This window comes from Sinocyclocheilus rhinocerous, unplaced genomic scaffold (assembly GCF_001515625.1).
Source record: "Sinocyclocheilus rhinocerous isolate Xijiao unplaced genomic scaffold, SAMN03320098_v1.1 scaffold241, whole genome shotgun sequence".
NCBI classification, from domain to species: domain Eukaryota; kingdom Metazoa; phylum Chordata; class Actinopteri; order Cypriniformes; family Cyprinidae; genus Sinocyclocheilus; species Sinocyclocheilus rhinocerous.
Window position 1 is genome coordinate 3572785 of NW_015659312.1, and position 8311 is coordinate 3581095.

Below are 8311 nucleotides of genomic sequence, written 5' to 3' on the forward strand. Positions count from 1 at the left end.
GATCAAGCATATAATGTTGATAAGCAAAGATTTGTATACTTATGCATAATAAACACAATATTTGGGGGAAAAAATTCAAAATTTTCCTGCAGATAGTCTCTTGAGTCTGGTTGAGCTGTGTGTGTTCTGGTAACTGATATCACATCGGGGTAGGTGCTGTGCTGTGCTGTGCTGGAGGTGTTCCACCCGCAAAGAGGGGCCAAGTTTGATTGTTGTGTTAACAAAAAGTACCAAAAAATTTCTGCACCTTTAATTAAAGTATATTTAATTATTTAATTAAAGTAACAATTTCCATAGACACAAGTACTGCACATTTTTTATTATAATAAACATTCTGATTCAATCTAACAAGCAAAACAAGTTCAAATAGACCTGCTGTATGGTTTTATGGGTCACACCCATTTGCTATCTGCTATTGGCTTTTTAATGGTGTTTTATGAGTGCTTTTGTCTATTGAGCATTCATGTGATGTGTATGAACGGCAATCACTTTAAAACTCTTTAACACTACCCTTCAAAAGTTTGGGATCAACCTTTTTTTTTTTTTTTTTTACAGTAAGTTACTGTAAGGACGTGTAAAGTGTTACAAAGATTTCTATTTCAAATAAATGCTGTTCTTTTGAACTTTTTGAGAAAAAAAAAAGTATCACAGTTTCCACATAAATAATAACTCTTTAACAACACAGAAAAATACTAAGCAGCACAATTTTATTAAATTTTTTTCATCATTTATAATAATAATTAATGTTTTTGGAGCACCAAATACACAGATTTTTGAGAAGCATGTGACACTGAAGATGATCATACCATCACAGGAATAAATTATTTATGTATTATTTATGTTTCATAGACAGAACAGAATGAATCACATAACGTTGAACAATTTAACAATTTAAAAGTTTGATTGCTATTAAAAGTAACAATTTCCATAGACACCTTTTATTTTGTTTTACCCCTTTTCAGGAATAAGTAATAGTGATGGCAGATTTTAAAGGGGTCATATGATGCAGCTAAAAAGAACATTATTTTGTGTATTTGGTGTAATGAAATGTGTTTATGCGGTTTAAAGTTAAAAAAACACATTATTTTCCACATACTGTACATTATTGTTTCTCCTCTATGCCCCGCCTTTGACTCTGAACTTTTATAAAGAATATCTCTTTGGATTTGAGACTTTAGTCTTTGCAACTTTACAGATCTTCTTTATGCACCAAGAGCTTGTAACACTACAAAGAGAAAGGAAAAATTTAAATCGCATCATATGACCCCTTTAAGTCTTGGCATCTTGATACTTATACAGATATATTCAGTCATCACTTTTATTTTAAAAAAAAATCAGGAAAAAAGAAAAGCAAAAACAGATGAGAAGAGATAAGCCAAAAATTCTGCTAAGATAATTGATGGGGAGATTGATAAGATGAAGTAAGGAGGAGGAGAGAGCTGAGGATGTACTCACTGGTGCCAGGTTCTCAGACTGGACTCTGGTGCCCATCTGTGTGGCATCTGAGATTAAACATGTTCCCTAGCATTTCAAGCAGCAGATAACACTGTATGTGCAGTGCTATTATCCTGGGTGCTGTCAGACAAACTGGGCTTCTAACAATGAACAGCACACAGAGCCATTAAACTCTCTTCATCCTTCAACTTCGCATGTCTTAATCATCATAAGCCCGCTGCTGCATCATTACAGCACAGTCTAAAAATGAAACATATAAAACTATACACTAATGAAACATTTCATGTGTACAGTGAGTTGCATGAAAGCCAAGTGTGAAGCAGAGAGCGAGAGATACAGAAAGAGAGTTATGTAACTCATTCTGAGGGACCGCTCAGTGACAGTTACACCGAAGACAAGAGAGAGGGAGGAAAGTAATTACACATGTTGTTGCGATGGATATCATCTCCGTGCAAACATGGCTCCGATCAAACCACAGATGACTGCACACTTGTTCGCCATGCAGATGTGTCTGTTCCTGTTAGTCAAAGTCAATGAGTCAGAGATGAATAATGCCAGCTCAGCTCGAACATCCGTAATATTCCATAATCAATCATGAGATTTTTAGTCGAGTGTTTCACATCAGTACTTTGTCACAGAGAAATTAGCATGCCATTCTTGTTTCTGTTTAATTAATTGTGACCAAACATTTTTCCCCTTAGTGTAATAGGTTGAGATTTCTCATCTTTGTGTAAAATTTTATAAATAATGCTATTTTATGACAGATACAGTAGTTATACATCAATATGTCATCAGTATGACAAAATGTGTAAAATAGATTCATTTGAAAACCTGAGCTGTGGCCAAATAGGTAATAATTGAGCTTTGGTGCTCATGCAGGAGACACATATATGTGAATATATTTTGATATACTATACTATGATATAAGATATGATATATGATATCACAATATATCCTTATATATGTTTCTCCTGCATTAGCACCAAAGCTCAATATGTCAATATAAGCTCACTTGTATCATAATTCATTACATCACTTTATACAGATTTGTTTTATATATGTTATATAATTATGTTATAATATATCATTAAATATTTTCTTAAAAGATAATATAATAATTAACTTCATAATTAACTAAATTTGCTTAAATGGACATACATAAATATGAATAATGACAATAAAAAGCTGAACTGTGTAGATTTTTATTTTATTTAAAGGGGTCATATGATGCTATTTTAAAGATCATTATTTTGTGTATTTGGTGTAACAGAATATGTTGACATGCTTTAATGTTCCAAAAACACATTATTTTTCAAATACTGTACATTATTGTAGGTCCTCTATACCCCGCCTCTCTCAAACGCGTCATTTTCAACAAAGCCCCCTCCTTTGACAAGCACAGTCTGCTCTGATTGGCCAGCTGAACCAGTGCATTGTGATTGGCCGAACACAACAAGCACGCGTCGGAAATGTAACGCCCCTTACCATAATCGCGAGCTTAGAGAAAGGAAAACTTGAAATCGCATCATATGACCCCTTTAAATTTTCCTAATTTTAAAGTGCATTTTTTCCCCTCAGGTTTACATGCTCACATTGTTGGGCGATATGGTCCTTTTTCATATCGTCATATAGCCGGCCCGTGAGATCGCCGATACACGATATTATCGTGCATGGGTTGGTGGGGCAGGAGAGAGACTCTCTGTACTTGTCATAGGCTAATACATAACTGTTTGGTATTTTAAACCGCGTGCGCGAGAGTAAAGCCTCTGTTGCGTGGAAGCACCACTAATCTAAATAATATACTTTCAAACATACTGATAAACGTACATGTTAAATATAAAAATATTTAAAACAGCTAGTTCGTATAGGCTATATTCGGATACAACAGTCATACATCGCTATTAGGACCGCGCGTCCTGTGACAAGTTTGCCGCATCGGCGCACGGAAATTATCAGTATAAAAGGTCTGCAGTCAACGGTGAAAATCAAAGGTAGATTTATTTTAAAGACCAACAGTTTAACATTAAATATTGAACATAAACGAACACGTTAAATATAAAGGTGTTTAAAACAGGTAAGTTCATATATTTGGAGTAAAGTTAAATTAAACGGATACATCAGTCATACAGCGCTCCGGACCGCGCCTCATGACGCACTGCCACAGAAACAAGAATGAGATGCGTTCTAACATGTGGCATTAAACTCAGTTAGTGGGGGCTCAGTTAAAATATTGCACATATATAGGCCGTTAAAATGCAATGAAATACCTTATATCAGCAGACGATGTACGTCTGTGTTTGTGGTTGGAGACTCTAATCCTCATTTGCGTGTGTGTGTGTGTGTGTGTGAAGTGCGGTGCTGTTCACGAAACGGTCGTCCATAGAATGCATTGCTGTTCTGTTGTAAGTGATCCAAATAAAGTGCTTTTGCTTTCGCTTAGAAACACACAGCGTCTCTCTGACATGCTGCTTCAACACTAACTGCGTTTACTGAAACCACGCCTTCTTTCTTTTCGTGCACATTTGGGCGGCATTATGCAAATATTTCCACATAGTGAGGTAGATATGTGGGGGCGTGTTAGAACGAGCCGTTTTAGGGGGGCGTAGCAGAGTCTTAACTTTGATAAAGAATATCTCTTTGGTTTTGAGACTTTAGTCTTTGCAACTTCAGGGATCTTATCTATGCACAATCAGCTTGTAACATTCCAAAGAGAAAGGAAAACTTGAAATCGCATCATATGACCCCTTTAAGTGAAATAGCGGGGCAATTTGATAATAATAGCCGAATTATAATAGGCCGCCGAATAATAATAATAACAATAATAGTAATTTAATACATTAATAGGAGAATGAGCCTAATATTGTCTTGACATCAACAAAGACATCTGCTATCGTCGATACACGATACTATCGTCTATCGGCACAACTCTAGCTCACATGATAATCTAAGATGGTATCTGTGACACATTGGGTATTATTATGGTAATGATAATTGATCATTACATTTCATAATCATAAGGATTTGATTTTCATTTTCAACTCATAAATCAGTGCATTTTTACATTTGTTACCAGGTACAAAAAAATGCTGAATATTGAAATTGTACCATTTAATATTTGGTTTTGTAGGACTTTTTTGTACATTTTATGCTGACCAACTCTGTAGTGAACAGCAAAATAATGTTGTTGGTCTGTGAGCTGACTTCTCTGACAAGTCAGGTACCTGTACCTCCCTCAAAAGATGTTAATTCATTTGAGGGCCCTGCAAAGCATTGAAAGGTGCTGTTGAACTCTTTCTGCAGGCATCGGGAGTGTTTCATTAGACAGAGTTATGTATAGGTGACTGTGTAAAATATGCATGCTGTGAGGTTGGCAGTTGAGGCAGTTTGGTGTGACCTCAACCCAGCCGCTTCACATATCGCTCTAGAAACATGCAGCCTGGCTGTGCTCCCTGGTCCTGAGGAGCAATACTGTATATTTCACAACCAGAATCAGAATCCAGTCATTTAGCGTTTATGTGTATGTGTGTGTGTGTGTGTGTGTGTTTGTGTGTGTGTACTGTATGCATTGACGTGCACCAAACATAGCTGAGAGGTTTGATTGAATTAATCTTTAAGAGCCACAAAACCTTTCCTAGAGAGCTATGCAAATCAACCATCTGCCCTCACTTCAATAACAAGATGAGGGAAAGGAAGAGGTGAGCCATGAGACCGAGGTTATAGCCAGTGCAACACACAGAGAACGAGAGAAGCAAAGACAGGAGTTAACCCTCATGTTGAGGGTTCTAAAAAGCCTAAGGCAATTTAATAGCTTGAAAAAAACATTGAAATGTTGTAAAATATTACATTACTTATGTTTAGGGTGTCTAGGGTGAGAGCCTAGATATAAACCATGAATAAATGCAAGGAATTGTAAATGCTAAGACTCTCTGAGACACTCTCAACTTCATATTCAATATTCAGTTTGGTTTGTTTCATTTCATTTTTGTGGGAGTTCTAATTGAGGCCTAAGAGAACAACATTATTGGAAAGGATACCAGTCACATTTTAAAAAAGAGGAATTTACTATATTGTAACTCAAAGAAAATCTATCTTTCTGTATGTCAGTCAGTCAGTCAGTCCGTCTGTCGTTCTATCATTCTGGTATATAAAGCGTCAAAGTTTTAAAAAACTTTTAAACAGGGTTTTGTCAAGCCAATTGTTTTTTATCGACAAACTTTGCTTTTCTCATTACAAATTACTGTTATATGAATTCCTTAGAATTTCAATTCATTTTTGATACACTTCCCTACATTGAATCTCAAATTCAAAATGTGAATTGGAATTTAAAAGACATTCTCAACTGATTTCTGAATGACGCCAAACATGTGATCCCAAGCTTAAAAACAAGTCAATTTCAACCTAATGTTAGGGTTAAAGCTATAATATGAGAGAGGAAAGAAGAGGAAGACAAACAAAGAGAGGCAAATATGAAGGGGAAGTGTCAAGAGGACTTTTTTTGAACAGTTCCACTAGAGATGGAAGTGCAGAATCTGAAGGGAATCCCCTGCTAGACTCCGGTGGCTGAGGTGGATTTCAAGCTATAGAGACCTACAGGTATGAGCTTGGAGATAATCCATATTTCATAACCTACAGTCACTGGGGGGTGCAAGAGGAAGGATTCAAACCGATCTGAAGGAGTCCAAGCCTAGTCATGTCTGTGTTTCTATAAAAAAGTGCAGCAAGCTGTTTAATGTTTAAAAAATAGCTGAGGGACATGTGAGTGTAAGGTCCTCAGGGCATTTAGCGGTGTGAGGGTGGGGGCAGCTCTGGGACAAGAAAAAGAGAATGTATTTTTAATGCTGCACAAATAGTTCATTTGTCCTTCTATGAACGATTCCTGTGTGGCTTAGCACTCAGGAAGTGTTTTAAGAAAAAAAAGTAAAGTAAAAAGCGGTGGCTGCTTTCTCAGCTGAAAGGGGTGAGTCAGCAGCCTGAAATGAATGAAAAGATAACCATTATAAAGGGACAAGGGGATAAACTCAGACAAATAATTGCACGAAACTTAATTTGCAGCAGATGGAGGAATTTGTATGATTCCTCATGAACTTTTAAAAGCCTGGGGGTATTGAGAGCTGCTCTATTATGTAAACAGCCACTTGAGATGTTCCAGTCATTACTTGAAACCGCGTTTTTCTTCGTTTACTATAAGCGAGTTTGTCTTTATTGATGCTGTTTTCATAAAAAATTAATAAATCAATAAATCAATCAATGAACCACAAACTAAGCATTTGTTTTAAAAGAGGGAAAAAAAATTATTTATTTGGGTTACAACGCAAGTAGGCTATAGCCTATCCGTCTTATTCATTTTGTTAATAAAATTTAGATGTTTAATATAGGCCTATGCGAATTTGCCATTGTACTATTTTATGGCTGATGTGTTTTAATTAATAGGCAAATAATGAACCACAAACTACGATCGTTTTAAAGAAAGGGGAAATCCAAAGACCGTTTATTTATTTGTGTTACAAACATATTTTCCTTATTCATATTGTTAATAAAAGTTCAAAGTTTAATATAAGTGAATTTGTCATCGTACTGTTTTATTGCATAGCCTTTTATTATTAATAATAATAATAATAATAATAATGAGCCACAAAGCTTTTGTTTGAAGTAAGGGGAAAATCCAAAAACCTTTTATTTATTTGTTACAACGCGGGTATGTCTTATTCGTTCTGTTAATCAAAAGTTTTATGTTAAATATAAGCTACTTTGTCATTGTAGCATTGCTGATGTTGTGTGTGGGATTTTTTCCCATTAAGAGTAATACTGAATCAACCTTAAGCATTAATTTTGTTCCAAGAATAGGAAAGATCTAACGTTAAAGATCAAAATAAGCGCTGTAGATGCATGCGAGAATGCGAGATAAATAGACTCTCTCGATCTTTATCTTCTGTATCTTTGCAATGGCTGTAGAAATGGTCATTAATTCTTGATTTGGGTACGGCACAGACATTCTGTAGTGATGGCTCAGAGGCGTGCGGATCCATTTGCAGCTTTTATTCAAATAAATAGCAGAGTCAAACAGGCAGTAATCAATCACCGGCGTCAGGAACAACAGGGACACTCCAGAAGAGTAAACAGTAACAGAGCGAGGGTCGGTGCAGGCGGCAGAGAAACACGCTAGGATGAACAGTCCAAGATAATACACGAGAGATCAAAAAAAGACAGGGGATAAACGCTCAGCGATGTTAGCCGTGGCAAAACAAGACTTCGCGAAAACTAAGAGTCTGGATGCTGCTTAAATGGGGAAGCTAAGGGGAAACACCTGTGCCAGTAATCAGTCCCAGGTACGGGGTGTATGGGAAATGAATGGGATCAGTCCCAGGTACGGGGTGTATGGGAAATGGAGTCCATGAACGCTAGTACTCAGGAGAGGGTGCCCTCCGGTGGAGGTCGGAGAGAGCCACAGAGGCCTGATTTGTGACACATGTTACAGGTAATAAAATGATCAAAAAGTCATGGCAACAAACGACTTCCTAAGTCAGTTTAAAGGGTTACTCCACCCCAAAATGAAAATTTTGTCATTAATCACTTACCCCCATGTCGTTCCAAACCCGTAAAAGCTTTGTTCGTCTTCGGAACACAATTTAAGATATTTTGGATGAAAACCGGGAGGCTTATGAGTGACTGTCCCATTGACTGCCTAGTAAATTACACTGTCAAGGTCCAGAAAAGTATGAAAGACACCGTCAGAATAGTCCATCTGCCATCAGTGGTATAACCGTAATGTTATGAAGCGACGAGAATACTTTTTGTTCGCAAAGAAACAAAAATAATGACTTTATTCAACAATTTGTCTCCTCTGTGTCTCTCCGCA

At 36.6% G+C, this 8311-nt stretch overlaps 1 protein-coding gene across 1 annotated transcript in view; it reads left to right on the forward strand.

Moving 5' to 3' along the window:
• The window catches only part of LOC107723561 (G patch domain-containing protein 8-like), a 110468-nt gene that overhangs the window by 79524 nt on the left and 22633 nt on the right, over positions 1-8311 (forward strand). The window lies entirely within an intron of this gene.